Source organism: Silene latifolia, unplaced genomic scaffold (genome assembly GCF_048544455.1).
Source record: "Silene latifolia isolate original U9 population unplaced genomic scaffold, ASM4854445v1 scaffold_221, whole genome shotgun sequence".
Taxonomy (NCBI): domain Eukaryota; kingdom Viridiplantae; phylum Streptophyta; class Magnoliopsida; order Caryophyllales; family Caryophyllaceae; genus Silene; species Silene latifolia.
This window is the reverse complement of record NW_027413175.1, coordinates 202,938-219,991: the sequence shown is the minus strand read 5'-3', so window position 1 is coordinate 219,991 and position 17,054 is coordinate 202,938. Positions and strand designations below refer to the sequence as shown.

Sequence of the window (17,054 nt, the reverse complement as noted above, 5' to 3'; positions counted from 1 at the left end):
GCCTTATATTGAGTTGTGACTTAAACACTCTTATGTAAGTCATATGTTCATTACTTTCTAGAAGTAATCAACTTGAATCAAACAATTTCTTTTGTAAGTTATAAGCTCTTTTCTTTCTTAAAAGTAGCATGAATTCATCATTTTTAACAAGTGACGAATTTAACCTCCTAGGTTTTAAAGAAACAACATCTTACACAAAACGTCTCATGTAGCCAAGAAAGACCAGTTTCTTGCGACATAACATTCTTTGTGGCTCTTGAATAATTTTCTCCCACTCTGTCTTCTAGAAATAAACTTGTATTTTAGAAAGACAGCTTCATGAGCCGCAAACCCGTCGTGCTCGTGATAATTGCAAGGGAAAAATGAGCATTTGTTTCTTGTGAAAACTTACAACCATGGTACCCTTACCATTTCATATCTCATATGATTCGATTTAGTGGAAAAATAATTTAGACAAAATTGATAAAATCCCCAAAAGGATCAAGTAACTCTAAGTAACTTGATTGAAATCCAAATCATATCGAATAGCGTTTGATTTCTTATCTAATCACACATTATTCAATAATGCGTGCTAAGAGAGATTAATTTGTGATACTATATCACATTTCCTTTGGCTTATGTCAAAGTCTTCACTTTGATAATCCCATCACGACTAAATCGTGATTCCTTGAACTCTTTGAAATTCTTCAAAGATTTCTCTTTTACCTTATTAAGTGAACATATTAGCGTCAACTTAAATCGTTGGTAAAAGAAAAATGATCAACCTATTTTGGATCGATGATATACAACCTCGATTTCCTTTTCAACCAAAAGGCACGAGACATCTTGCTTTGAATACAAGATACGCATATACCATTAACAATCTAATGGTTTTAAGAGTACTCGATAACTCTTTGCGTTCATCATTCCAAAATTTAAGGTTTAATCTTGGGTTACCAATTTGAGTCTTACATCATCTTCATGATATATCATTCTAGTTTGGTTTAGAATATAATCACCTTGATGATGGGCTAGCCATACATCAAATCATGGTGTAAAGGGTTACAAAGGTGAAAACCTCTTTTGTATCTTAACAAGTTTATATTCTTATTTAGAGTTTATGCACTTAATAGTCATAATTAAGTACAACTTTAAATCCAAAAACTAGATTGAGTACACAATTACTCTATCTCTCAACATTATTGTTGCTAGTCGTCATATTCTAATCATCCTATGTATCAAGTACAATGATGAAAACCTCCATTGGTTTCTAATATTGACGAAGTAGTACTAGCAAAATTTTATGTTTAATCAAATAAACATTTTAAAGAAGAAGGTCCCATTAGATGTCCCACAACTAACTTGATAATTCTTCAATAATTTGGGGTAGTTTCCTTTCTCGTGTCCAACATTTAAGACAATGGAAACTTTATCGGTCGGGATTGATAGGTTTAGTATCGTCATTCTCAACAACTTTACCTTTAACATTACCTTGTATCAATTCCTTTTACTTCTTGAACCTCGTCCTCATCTTAACGGTTTAAGAGAATGCTCCCACTCATTTCAATGAGTCTTTGATTTGAGAAGCAAAATTGAATTTATGAAGATTACTCTTCATTTGTTCGTTTTAATCTTAAAACTTTCATTGAAGTGGTTGCGTTATTTTGGTCAATTACGAATTCTTGACAAAACTAATTACCAAAACAATTTATCGCTTCAAGGTACTTAATTCATTTAAGTACATGAAAAATAATCCATTGTAAGTAGATGTGTTAGTCAAGAATCAAAAACCTGTTTGATAATGAATAACTTTAATCTATACTCTTTAAAAGAGATCCTTAGCAACGGTTCATATGAGGTTTTAGAAGCAAATTCATATTTGTCTTTAGTTACGATGTTTTAATGGAGTTTTGAATCAAAAACGAAATGATATCGTATATGAATTGTGGTAAAGAAATAGAACAATATAATAACGGAATAGTGAAAACAAAACATTTATCGTTATATTAATACTTGTAAATAACAAGTAAAGCATTTACATAGTGACCTCTACCCAACTATGATAAATGATTCCAAGACCCAAATTCATATCAACTTAGGCACGGGGTAGCCGATGCAACCTTCATCAATATAACTCGGTAGATTAACTTTTTAATCGATTCTACTTTTAGAACTCTTGGTCGATAAACTTACTCTAATGTTTATCTATAGCCCAAAACACATTAACAAGGGCACGGGGTAGCCGATGCATCCCTTATCAATTACTTTTGTTGAGTTCAATCCAAATTTCGAATAAATGTGTCCATTATCCAAACCCACATCAACTTAGGCACGGGGTAGCCGATTCAACCCTCATCAACATGAATTCGGTGGATAGACATTTATCACCCACTTCCCCTACGTAACAAGGTTTGTACCCCGGGGTAGCCGAGCGCACTCCCTCGCGAAATAGGTTTTCATGGTTTCTACTGTTTGGTAAGGTATTGTCTTAATTAATTGTTTTAGCGAGAGGTCATGTCAATTTATTATCTATCACGTTTTAAGTGAACTAAAGCGGTGAACTACGATAATTATAATTGACACGGTCGATAAACTCGATAAAATGACAATGCATGTTTAGTTATGGCGATTTAGCGATGCATGTGACATAAAATAAAATGCAAGCATAAAATAAATAAATCCTAGTATGGCCTTACCTAAAATAGAAAAACTATTTAACTATTACATATTCGGAAACCAACTCCATTGGTCCCTTGAACTTCGGTTGTGGCACGCATCTCGAGGTAACACCGTCTTTATGTATCGCCATTCTTGAAGAAATCCGTCTTTGGGAACTCCGGAATGAATAAAATTACATAATAAATTACATAATTTCCTATTATACATTTGTAACTAAAATAAAATAAATCTATTAAATTAAAAAACGGTGATACGAGATCACAATAAAAAATTACAACCGAATCGATATTCCCATACATTTCGGGAAATACCAATTTAAAAACTAAGGCCATACTAAGTAAAATTACATAATTCAAAAATTACATAAATTAAAATTATGACAATCATAAAGAAAATGCAGCATTATATTATGTATAAACATGCTCAATTTTATGCTAAATCGCCTTTAATTAGCCAATATCGTATATTACACGGTTTTTACGGATTTGCGTGATTTCAACATTTTTATAATCACAAAAATACATAAACTCATATTTATGTATAAGTTAATTACCCTAACCTCTTAGGACTCAAAATATAGTCTTCACTAATAATTTGACCATAATTAACCTTTATTTACAAATTTGTTCATAAATGGACCAAAATTACAAAAATAAGCTATTAAACTTCAAATAAATCACAAAATTTCAAATAAATTCAAAATTTGAAATTTAAACTCATGAACATTCTGGAAAAATTCCATGACACTCATAATGTTCAAAATCTTAGGTTAAAAAATTTCGAAATTTTTCCCGAAAAACAATGTTGCGGTTTATCGATTTTTAATAAAATAATCATAAAAACATGGAAAAATTATTTTCACTAACTTTTCAATTTTAGATCTGAAAAAGATAATAAAATGCAACATTAGACGTTTTTCCTAAGTCATAGATTATGTTTTATTAATTTTCCACTAATAATGTCACTATTTATGCTATTTTTCTTCAAAAATTCATAAATCATGCAAAAAGACTTCTTTATAGCCAATTATTTTACACACATCTTGTAAAATTGCATGTGACAACATATTAATTTTCTATAACCAGATTCGAAATTTAACTCATATTAACCTATTTTTCACCTAAATCCGAATTTAATAATGAAAAATTCATTTTTCGAGCATAACAAGTCCAAAAATTATGAAACTTTACAGGTTATCTCAAAATAATATATGTGACAACATATCCAAAAATCAATGGAAAATTCGAAGTATAGCTAATTTTAGATCAAAAATAACATTTTTACTCATAAAATCACATTTAAATGCCATTATTGTAAATTATGAACAATAAAAATCCGAAAAATTAACCAAAATATCCTAAAACATTTTAGGACCAGAAATATTAACATGCATTAATTAATTTCGTGATATCTCATAATAACACAAATTTTACAAGTTTTATTTGTTATTCTTATAACTCGGAAAAACTTTTAACCGATTTGCATGCAAACAACCGTGGCTCTTGATACCGATTGAAGGAAATGTAGATCTATATACAAATTAACATACTCATATATGTCGAAATTAATTTGTCATAAAATTAAATGTGGATTTTATGCATGCAAACATAAATAAAATAAGATAAGAAAACATTTTCTCACCATAAAGATTTCGGTCATAATGGGCACTAACAAGATCTCCTTCTTGTTAGTTCTTGAGCTTTCCATTAATGGATGAACATTCTTGACTTCAAATTAGAAGCCCTCCAATTAGTAGCACCCAAGACAATCCCTTAATCCCACAAATAAACATGTACTAGATGTTTGTATTGTAGTTTACCTTAAAATCTATTACTAATACTCATATACTACTTCTAGTAATCTTAGTAATTTATATAAACAATTTAGATTAAAATCTCATCCTTTTTGATGAAGATGGAAGAGAGAGAAGAGAGGAAATTCTACATGAACATCTTGCATGTATTATGAATGGTAGTGTTAGGAAAAATAAAGCAACCAACACTACTCATAAAGAGTGTGTGTGCCGCCCAACTTTAGCCTAAAGGAGCATCATAGCTTTCCTTTTTCTCTTATCAAAAATATTGGTGTGTAAGAAAGTGGAGTAGGTTGCAAGGCTAGTCAAGAGTAGTCATCATGATGTTTATTTTATCAAATAAAATAAAACAACCAAAACCCACTAACACACCCTCCATTTTCGGTCCATTCACTTAAAATGGACTACCATTTTATTTTGTCAATTTGTCATTTGTCACAAAATATGTCACATGTAGTATGATACATGTTACTAATTAATTAAATGCATATTTATCACATAAATATCATTTTATAAATTAATTAAATTACATTCAACAAATTGACTAGTGATGCTTGATCACTTAAATAAAATGGGTCATATAGTTATAATTCACAACTTCTTGTAATTATAATTAACCATTCATTCTTATCTTTATTGTTTCTCAAACAATAAATAATTTTAGCAACAAAGCATTTTATTACTAAAATAAATCTTATTTAATCCCATTACAATAAGATATCAATATTCTCTTTCTCACAAATCGAATTGTTCAATTTTAAGGAATTAATTAATCTGTATCGGTATACAATTAATTAACCTTTTCAATTAAGGGAATCGTCCTTTAGGTGTGACCTCAAGGGATCAACTGATCACCACCGTCGCACGACAGTAATGTCAAACTCTAGCCAGCCAATCATTACCGATATGTGTGGACCAGTTGACTATATATATGTAATGTATCATCCCTTCTGTATTCTTGAAATGAGATTTAATAATGATATTTAAATCATGTGATCGCACTATTGTTGAGGACACATTTCCCAACAGTTGGCTCTAGCCTTCTACAAAAAATTCTACCCACCGGAGAAGACTAACATGCTAAGAGCTCAAATTACGGGTTTTAAGCAAAGGGATGAAGAATCTTTGTATGAAGCTTGGGAGCGGTTCAAGGGAATTTGTCGCTCATGTCCTCACCATGGACTTAGCGAATGGTTCTTGGTACAACAATTTTGGAATGGTCTATATGAGGATTCAAGGAACATTCTCAACATGGGATCAAATGGAATGTTCACCGAAGTTGATGACAATCAAACATGGAACAAGATTGAGGAAATGGCGGTCCATAACTCACAATATAGTAGACCTCGCAAGGCTACTAGAGGAGGAAAGCATGAAGTGGACTCCGTTAATCAATTGGGTGCTCAACTTAGTGCTCACATGGACACAATCAATTTGAAGTTTGAAAAAGCTATGGCTAGACTTGAAGAAAACTCAAAATCACCAAAGCATCATGTTAATGCCATGACGGCATCCTCATCAATCCCAAGTGGGATATGTGAGAATTGTGGAACTTTGGGACATGACCAAGGTGAATGTAGGGGAACAAATGAACAAGTGAATGCTTTCCAAGCATACAAGAGTGGTACCCCTTATTCCAACTATTACAATGAAAACACCAAATTCCATCCAAATCTCTCATACAAAAGCCAAAATGTTCAAAACCCTCAAACAACATACACTCCACCACCCATGAGAAACCAAAATCAAAGACCCTTTTATAATCAAAACCAATGTTACCAAAATCAAAATCCATACAATCACCAAAATGACCAAGGCTTTGATGTCCAAAAAGCGGTCCTCCAAATGCAAAAGAATCAACAAGAATTTTTCACTCAAATGCAAAAAGATAGCCAAGCAAAGGAAACCACCATCAACAACATCCTAGCTCACACCAAGATGTTGGAAACACAATTGACTCAACTAGCATCTTCAAGCTCACAAAGACAAAAGGGGCAATTACCACCTCAAAGTAATCCCCCTAGACATGAAACGGTTAGTGCCATTCACTTGAGAAGTGGTACAAGGTATGAAGCACCGAAGAAGCAAGTTGAAGATGAAGTTGTGGAAGCTAGTGATAAGGAAGAAATTGTGCAAAGCTCCAAAGATGGAGAATCATCAAAAGAAGAAAGTTCAAAGAAAAATGAAGACAATGTCAAGGAGAAGGAGCCCATTGTGATTAGACTTCCTTTTCCAAGTCGTCAAGCCAAGCCCAAATTTGATGATAAACTTGGAAAGTTCATGGAAATTGTGAAGAATTTGGAAGTCTCAATTCCTTTCACGGAATTAATCAATCACGTGCCGGCTTATGCGAAATACATGAAAGATATCCTCACAAAGAAGAAGTCGATCCGGAGGCTTGAGACTATCGCCTTCACTAAGGTGAGTAGTGCAATACTTCAAGGGAGTTCACCTCCAAAGTTAAAGGATCCGGGAAGCTTCTCAATACCGTGTACCATTGGCGACACGACGATCAACAAAGCCTTATGTGATCTAGGGGCTAGTGTGAGTGTCATGCCGTACTCGGTAAGTAAAAGGTTGGGGATGGGAGGGCTTAAATGCACCAACATCACACTCCAAATGGCCGATAGATCGACGAAGACACCATTAGGGATATGGGAAGATGTCCCCGTACGAATTGGGAAGTTTTTCATCCCGGTGGACTTTGTCATTGTTGATATGGATGAAGATTCCAACATTCCAATCATTCTAGGAAGACCTTTCCTACACACCGCGGGTGCGGTGATTGATGTGAAACATGGTGAGCTCACTCTAGAAGTGGGAGATGAAAGCATAACCTTTAATCTTGACAAGACTATGAGAGCTCCTCGTTTGCATGAACCATGTTTTATGATTGATCATTATAGCCGAAAGGATGAAAGGAAGAAATCGGAACTCCAATGGAAGAAGAAAATTGAAGATGCTCCATTCAAAGAGCAAGTGAATTATGACAAGGAGAGCTTGCAAAGCTCATCAAAATCAACCAAGGAAGAAGAGAATGGCCTCATTGGCCAAGAGAAGAATTTGGGAGAGTTGTCTCCATCAAATCAAGAAATTTTCAATGATCAACTTAATGAAGTTTGTGGTCTTTGGGACGACGAATTTGAAGGGATTTTTAATCCCTACATTGGTAATGCCATCGATCAAGACCAACAACAAGGGCCAAGGTCTATTGAAGACCTCTACCACAATAATGAACAAGCTTTTGATTACTTTTTCAAGGTGTTGAGCAACATCAACAACACCTTGGACATGCCCCCTTGACATCTCATCAAGAATGAGAGTTTGGTGGAGTCCTCCCTAAACCACCATTTGTAAATATTTTTAACCCCCTAACTCGCATTTCAATTCTTGTATTTCAATTTTGTCATCTTTGGATTTATTTTATTTACTTTGATCAAGATAATTGTCATGTTTGAGAGAAGTGAGGGAGGGACTAACAATTTCAATTGATGTGTAGTGCTTTACCTTAGTGTGGGGATGACAATTGCCTAGGCTATCCATGCCTAGTAGTGCCCCCACAATGACGAACACGAGACATGAAGAAAGAATAGAAGAATGGTAAGGGAAATGCATTGTACACGGATGGAACTGAATCCGGGAACAAAAGGGTACAATCCGAGCGGATTCAAGAGAATCCGCCCGTTTTCCAGCAATCCGAGCGTACTGGGTTGAAGACGCACGTCCCTATGAGATGCAATTTTGAAATATTTTTGACTGTAAGAGAATCCGAGCGTCCTGAACTGCAATCCGCCCGTCTCTACAAATCCGTCCGTCTTGGATAGAAGACGCCCGTCTTCTCTGCTAAGGAAAACAGGAAAAATTTCCTGAACTCAAATCCGCCCGTCTCTACAAATCCGTCCGTCTTGGATAGAAGACGCCCGACTTATCTGCTAAGGAAAACAGGAAAAATTTCCTGGACTCAAATCTGTCCGTCTTCAGGCAAATTCGCCCGTCCCGTATCAAGAAAATCCGAGCGTCTTCTTCTGAATCCGCCCGTCTTTAGGCGAGTTTTATCAAACCCAGAAAGTGCAGAATCCACCCGTATTGGGCAGAATCCGCACGGATTGCCCCTGCAGTTCGAAAATTTCGGTCTTTATAAAATCCCTCCCACCTTCATTCATTCATTCATAACACTACTTCAAAACATCAAAACCCTCATCCTCTCCATCACAAAAACAAAATCCCTCAACAACATTCACCAAAATCAAATCAAATCATCCTTTCAACAACAAATTAATCACTCCTTCTTCAATAAAAAAATCAAAACCAAGCACAAAATCTTCAACCTTTGAGTCGATTTTTGAATTCATAAAGGCAAAGCCTTTCACCTTTAAATCGATTTGGGTACACTACAAATTGAAGATTTTTTATTCTTTTCTTGGTTAATTCATCAATGGCAAGGACTAAGGGAGCAACAAAGACAACAAAGGCACCAAAGGCACTTTCATAAAGGCAAAAGGCTCTTCAAGCAAAGAAAGCATTGGCTATGGTGGTAGCAACACCAAACATGGAAATGCAACAACAACAACAACCTTCTATGGGAGCAACAACATCTTCTACTCCGGAAATCGATCAACTTTTGCAATATCCGAGGTAACTTTTATTTCCAAAACCCATAGAGATACTTTTGCCAAGTTTGCTAGGAAATCAATTCAATCCACCAAATTTATTTGTGAAGACACCTTGGGAAAGTTGGGTGTCCTTGAGCAAACTAGAGCCTTTTTCAAGGCCATGGGGTTAGAGAAGTTGTTTGAATCAAAAGAGTTGACATACCCCTCCCTTACCTTGGAATTTTTGAGTTCTTTGAAAGTCACCAAAGTTGAGAGTAGGGAGAATCTCGAGTTTCGTCTAGCTAATGTTAGTAGACGCATTTCCTTTAGGGAATTGAGTGAAATTTTGGGTCTTAGTGATGAACCGAGTTATTTTAAGAATTATGGAAAGTATGACCCTGACCCTCTTTGGGAGGAAATTTCCGGGAGGAAATTTGAGGACTTTCATGCGAGTCGTGCTCTTTTAGTCCACCATCCGGGCATAAGAGTATGGCACAAGGTCATGGGAAACACCATAATTGCAAGGAAAGATACCAACCATTTCACTAAACTTGATTTTATTCTCCTTGAATCGGCTTTTAACATTGGAAGAGTACACACCAAGCCTTACAATTATTTGAGGCTCTTGGTAGATAGATGGCTCAACATTGATTGTGGGAAGAAGGGCACTACCGTTATTGCCAATGGCGGCCTAGTCACTATCCTAGCTAAGTACTTTGATCCTAACTTCAATAAGGATAACAAGTATAAAGCAAAGGAGGGTGGTCATCTTGTTGATTTGCATACTATGATACATAAGTACAAGTGGGTTGCTCATAACCCCCTTGACACTAAGTATGGATGGCTCACTAGTGAAGCTAGATCGTTCACCTTGCCTTCAAAGATTTGTCGTCTAAGCGTCCACCGGACCAATTATCTACTTCCCCTTTCTAAAGAGGCCGAGTATATTATTCAACAACAAAAGGGTGAACTTGAAATGCCCTCCTCTTCCATTGTCATACCACCTTACCCCTTTGAGTATCAAGAGTTCAAGCCGGAAGGAGTTGAAGCTAGAAATGATTATGTGACTCTTCTCATGCAAGCAATGCACAAGCAAGCCTTTGAGGATCGGAAAAATGCTTACTTGGCTCAATATCCACCCCTCCTACACTTATCTAGGCAAGGACTACTTGACCCATCATGTCCTTTGCCTAATTGGGCGGATAGAGAAGTCCTATTTCCGGGTGCATCTAGGGTCATTTCGGATGACAATGAGGTTGTTGGTAATGAAGAAGTTGATGATAACATTGATGAAGAAGCAAGTGAAGAAGGAGAAAAGGATGGTGAAGATGATGATGAGCAAGATGAGGAAGAAAGTGAAGAAGCAAATGACGAGGGAAGTGGCAATGTGACCACTTCTAATGAGGAAAGTGATGGTGACAACATGATGGAAGATTAGCAAGCCTTGGAGGCCCCTACCCTCTCATGGTTTGTCTATTTCTCTCTTTGTTTTAATTATAATTTTGATCATTGTTGGAGTAGTCCTAGCACCATAGAGGACTCACACCTCGGTACCATTGAGGTGTTCTCATTTTATTGTTCCCATTTTCAAAATCCAAAATGACAAATTAGTTTCATGCATTGCATAGTGTGTGCATGAACTACACCCATCCTTGGACATTAGCAATAGTGTCTCACTCGGTTTGGGGAAGTTAATGCATACACAACGGGAGGTAATCTAAATTATCCTCTCCGTCATAACAAACACCATGCATCATGTAGTGTAGCTTAGTATAGATTGCATTTAGTATAGAAATCATGCATCATCTTTGCATAATTTCCATCATTTTGGCCATGGAGGACAATGCCCATATTAGTGTGGGGATGGGAATTCTAACATTTAACTCTTATTCAAAAATCTAAAAAAATTGAAAAATTTCGAAAATCATAAAAATTTGAAAATTGAAAACCCAAAAACATGTTTATTTCCCTTTGTAGTCTTGTGTATATATTGTTTTGTATATATTGTGTTTGTTCTATCCTTGTTCACATTGATTGACTACGCCACATCCGAGACATGAGGATATTGAAGACCGCATGGTATGATCTTTCCAATCTCCTTTTTCCTCTTTATGTTAATGACTATGTGGCTTTATTTTGATTGATGCGGTATAACAATGTGAACTTAGGACTTGCATTTAGTTTATATGTCATATTAGTTGATAGAATCACTTGCATTAGGATGTTTATATTAGTTGCATCATGGCATGTAGTTGCATGTTAGAAATGTTTTGAAAAATGCCTATTTAGGAACTTTGACAAGAGCAACTAAGCCATTACAAATACTTGTTCAACTTAAGACTTTGTCTACTAGAATGGTTGTAAAACACCCTAGATAGTGTCATACTAGTATCTTTTGACCCATGACCCAAGGCCTAGTCAAGGGTTTGCATGTGAGTCACCTATCCAACCCCATGATGCGATGTGGACTTGGTTAACTTGTCTAGGTGACCTTGTTTGACCTTGTGGTAAGGCAACCCAAAAATATTTTCTATCAATAAACTTGAAGTGCTCATTTCAAAGAATTTTGTCATGTGGAAGTAATCTAATGCCAAAGAAACCTCAAATGTTATGAATTGTTGAGAAATTTAAGTTGTTTTGATGGAGGCGTACCACTTCGATGTGCTTTGGTGCGGGATCCATTGAATTGGGCCCCCACACGGTTGTGAATTCGGCCGCCCAGAGACAGAGTGACTATCACCCCGAAAAGCTATTGTCTAGAGGTTAACCGGTTGCCTAATAAGCGATTGGCGAAAGCAAAGGCACTAGCCCGGAAGGGACAAACCCCATCTTAAATTTTTGAAATGTGAAAGTGAAATGAGGACAATTTTGAATACTAGTCATATCCACCCGTTGTGAATAAAGATTTGAGCATTTCATTCCCAAAAAGCCTTTTTGTCAAGCCACTTGGTCGAGCTTGGAACGATCCATGACCTTTACTTTTGTAGAGAATTCGAGACTTGTCATGTCATATGCTACTAGCATCATAGGGATCATCATTCCACCACCATCCGATCGCTCTTGACGAAAGCATTTGGAAATTGAGGACGAAAGTAGTCTAGTTTAACACCATTTGGAGGTGATTTAGTGCCATCCTCTTAGCCTTAGTAATTTGTTGAACTAGTATTTGTGAAGGATTACATGCTCTTAAATTTGTTCCTCTTTAGTGCCTCCGCCACTTGATGAGGAAGTGGCTATTCTTTTGTAGATGCATCCATTATGTGATTTTGTGCGCTTAATGTTTGGATGTGTCGCCATTTTGGCAAGACCCACCTTGCCTTGCAAGAAGGCATCCTACCTCATGGTTGTCTTGTTGTGAGTTGAAAGGGCGGAGTGAGACCCGCTAATTGTCTCATATCGGCTATATTATTAGAATAGGTTAGTATTGGTCCTAGTCTTTGTCACCTCTTTACTCGGGACGAGCAAAGGTTCGGTTTGGGGATATTTGATGTGACCATAATTAGCGCATATTTAGCCCCCGAATTAGCCTTGTTCCCATGCTTTTTAGTGCATATTTGGGTCATTTCTTATCTTTAGTTCTTTGTTTTGCATATTCTTTGAGATTTTGATCCCTTGGTAGGAAAGGAGTAAGAATCTTGCATTTTCATGGCAAAACGAGACTAAGTTGATCGAATCCAATGACCAAGCATCAAGGAGAGACAAGATTAGAAGGCCTTTGTACATATGATAGTAGAGGAGGAATGTTGAGAAAGGATCCTTGAGTCCCCAAGGAAATCCCCAAGGAATTTATGAAGAAAAGGGAAGAAAAGAAGAAGATTTCTTGCTGAGTGACAATCCGTGCGGATTGTCACCAATCCGGCCGTCCCCCAGCTGCACAATCCGTGCGGCTTTCCTCTAATCCGCTCGGATTCCACCTCCACAATCCGCCCCGATTCCCTCGAATCCGCTCGGACCCCATCGCTAGAATCCGCCCGTCCCGACCCTATTCCTCCCGGATTCCAGCACAGCACGGATTGTCTTCTCCAAGCTACGAAGAAAGAAGCCCTTCTCTCAGAAAATACCGGCTCCTCCTTGCTCAATCTAAAAAGTGTAATTACTAGTTTAGCCCTTAGTTAACCCTAATGCATCCTCCCTAATTTCCACTATAAATACCCCATTAGTCTAATTAGAGGAGCATGTTCTTCTTATCAATAATTAGAGTAGTTAATATCAATCAAATCTCTCTTTAGTTTTGTAATCAACAATTAATCAAGTTCTAATACAAGTTTTATTTCCTTAATCTCTCGTTTGTTCATCCTTTATTTTGGGTAATTGAAGATTATTTGGGTTATTGTTGGGAGATTGCGACCTTTCAATCAAGCATCAAGTACTTCTTTTATCTTTACTTTATTATTGGAATCATTAGTAGGTATAATTTTCTTAATCCCTTTTTAATTATTGTTAATTACTTTTATTTATTCATCATGTTTCATATTGTTGGTATGATTGACAACCTTGCTAGCATGATCAACATGATAATGAGTGAGTAGTCTCTTAGCTAGGGTTAATGGGTGATTAGGGGAAACCAACATGGGGAATGATTCATGCTTAAATTAATATGCTTTCATCTTTTATTTGCTTGCTTGTTTTGATCTCAACTCATGCACATGTTATATTTGATGAAATGCTAAGCCTATGAATCCTTGCATTTACTATCATCTTCTATCTTTTCAATGAGACTTGTAAGACATAACCCAACTCGAGTCTCATTAGACCATGCATGTTGTTGAGTAGGGAAGATTAAGTCGACTTGTAGGTGTTGTACAATCTAATCGATTCGGCTCCGGGACCCAAACTTTCCTAGGATTGTAAGATATAACCCAACTCAATCCATCACAACAATAATTGCTTGCTTATAATTTGAGAACATGTTTGTATGATCAATTCCCATGATTCCCCTATGATCCCATGACACCCTAGTGCTTTTTAATCAATTGTTTACACCCCTTTAATTCATCTTGCTTGTTTATTTTCATTGCTATTTTAGTTTAGTGACCTTCTACATCAACCCAATTTTTGACACCCCTTAGACACCACTTGTTGCAATAGAAATCTCATTTCAATACCCGTCCCTTGGGATCCGACCTTACTTGCCTCTTTACTAATTGTAGAGTTGTTTATGAAGCTATAAATTGTGTTTTGATTCGGACGTGACCCAACGACCACACCTTTAATTGTGAACACGAAACGGACCGATCAGCAACATAGGCTCTGATACCAACTGTGACACCCCGCGAAAAAGGGGAAAACATAACTTATAAAATTAAAGCGGAAATTTGGAAGTTTTTGAAACTTTTAGTAATTAAAGCGCGGGTTCGTTAAAATACAAAACACAATAAAGAATGCGGAAATAGAGTTTAAGTTATACAAACGTGATAGACAAAGGTGAGGGAAAATATATCCCTCGAATGACGATACAATAAAAGGTGAGTCTAAACAATCCTAATAAACCAACTCCTAGGCCAAAGTGCTCGCTAGCTCACACATGTCTTCACCCCATGAATGCACAACTAATACCTGTCATTCATGTAAACATGAACGAGTAACCCAATTCTTCAATATTTGTCACTTGAGTAAAAATGTAAACAAACGGGAATGAACCATTGATAAAAAGCAAAACAAGAATTAAATTATAAATGACTCAATTTAATTAAACAAGTAGAATAATTCACTCATATTTGAGATACGATAAATAAATGAGAATGAACGGATCAAAAATTCATATTATAGGTAAATGAGACATTTCATCAAATTTTGACTTGAATAAATAATAAGTTCTACATTTATGATTAATGTGAGAAAAATAAATGAATAAACGATATTTAACGAATTAAGTTATATAAAGCATGAGATGGGAATAAACCAAACACGAATTTAAATCGACTGAAGAAGGTACACGACCCGAGGCTAGGCCACGGCTCAACCACATGACTAAACCCAAAACTGTCACCAACACTCTACCTAAACAACTACCCATCTCAGCCAGGTAACTACCCAAATCAGCCACCAAAATCCCTGCTTGACTGTCCCAAAACAGCCCACTCAATCGCGTTAAAAATAGTCCCAAAACCTTGCAACAGAACATCCCAAAACAACCCCACCACAGTCCATGAACAACTCTGAAAAACTTGCACAAAATGACCCAAAAACAGTCCTAAAATAGTCCCTCATCACCCCACGAAACAGCCTGCTCAACACATTATAGCGGTCCCAAAAATGCATAGAAAACCCGTCCCACATCAGTCACTCTTACGCCCCAAAAACAGTCCCGAAAAGCACCATTTTATATGTCCCAAAACTGAGCCCAACGCAACCAGTCACGGCTCCAAAGCCGAGACCAAAACAGTCCACAGGGATCAAAATTAAGCCGGGAGTCTCGTAACTGACACTCCGTACCAAGTATTTTTCATACAATAAAGTTAGACTATGAAGGATAACAGTTGTGGTTAAGGTAATCAGAATATCAACATCAACGATGAAATGACGACATTTTATAGAACCTTTTATTTATACCTCTCCCATGAAAACACCCAAATATGGAGGCCTATACCTCAAGTAAAAGGAGTTCCAGTTTCAGATTATAGCAAATTAAATCATACTCAGTTTTCTACAAATAAAACGAACGCAGAGTGTGTGATATCCCCATCAGTAACAATCGGAGGACTGGAGTATAAAGAACTCGCTGTTTCAGCCTGCAGGAAGCTAATATACACAGAAATTTGCGGTAAATGGTAAAGCTAACTCAGTTGAACAAAATTCAACCCCAATACGAAACACACGGAAAGAGCAACCGGAAATAAAATCAAAACAGAATCTAAATGACCCAGTTCAGAATCATTTTGAGACGGTAAGTAACATACAAATGAGAAAAAAAATAAAAAGAACCAAAATTTAATAAACTAGAGCATATAAAACGACGCATAAGACGGAATTTCGACGTTTTTGTCGAGTAACCTATCACCGTTACCTGTTTTTGATCTCTTAAAGTCCAAGGAACCGTCCAAGGGTGACCTTAAACCCAAAAATGAAAGAAAGTAGACCAAAATCCGAATCCCTTGTAAGACGGTCGTTCTGAAATAGGACGAAAGGTTGGCCCTTTCTTACATACAGAGAAGGAGAACTAGATGAGGAAGCTATTGGTGTAAAATTTATCAAATTTGGTTGAGAATGGAGGCGGGATCTGGGGTTGGAGGTGACGAAAATGGTGACTATGGCTCTGCTTGAGGTTTGCTGTGGTTTTGTTTCTTTTTTTGTTGTTGTTCTCAGCTCTCTCGACAGGAACAAAGGAAATGAAGGGGGGTGGTGGGGATGCGGGATTATAATAATAATAATAATAATAATAATAATAATAATAATAATAATAATAATAATAATAATAATAATAATAATAATAATAATAATAATAATAATAATAATAATAATAATAATAATAATAATAATAATAATAATAATAATAATAATAATAATAATATATAATAATAATAATAATAATAATAATAATAATAATAATAATAATAATAATAATAATAATAATAATAATAATAATAATAATAATAATAATAATAATAATAATAATAATAATAATAATAATAATAATAATAATAATAATAATAATAATAATAATAATAATAATAATAATAATAATAATAATAATAATAATAATAATAATAATAATAATAATAATAATAATAATAATAATAATAATAATAATAATAATAATAATAATAATAATAATAATAATAATAATAATAATAATAATAATAATAATAATAATAATAATAATAATAATAATAATAATAATAATAATAATAATAATAATAATAATAATAATAATAATAATAATAATAATAATAATAATAATAATAATAATAATAATAATAATAATAATAATAATAATAATAATAATAATAATAATAATAATAATAATAATAATAATAATAATAATAATAATA

The 17,054-nt window shown here is 35.2% G+C and overlaps 1 non-coding gene across 1 annotated transcript; it reads right to left on the bottom strand.

Annotated features, from left to right (window-relative positions):
• Positions 1–5,548: 5,548 nt before the first annotated feature.
• Positions 5,549–5,655, bottom strand: LOC141638878 (small nucleolar RNA R71). Its single transcript, XR_012542283.1, has one exon. It is a non-coding gene; the product is annotated as a small nucleolar RNA R71 (small nucleolar RNA).
• Between the last annotated feature and the right edge of the window lie 11,399 nt (positions 5,656–17,054).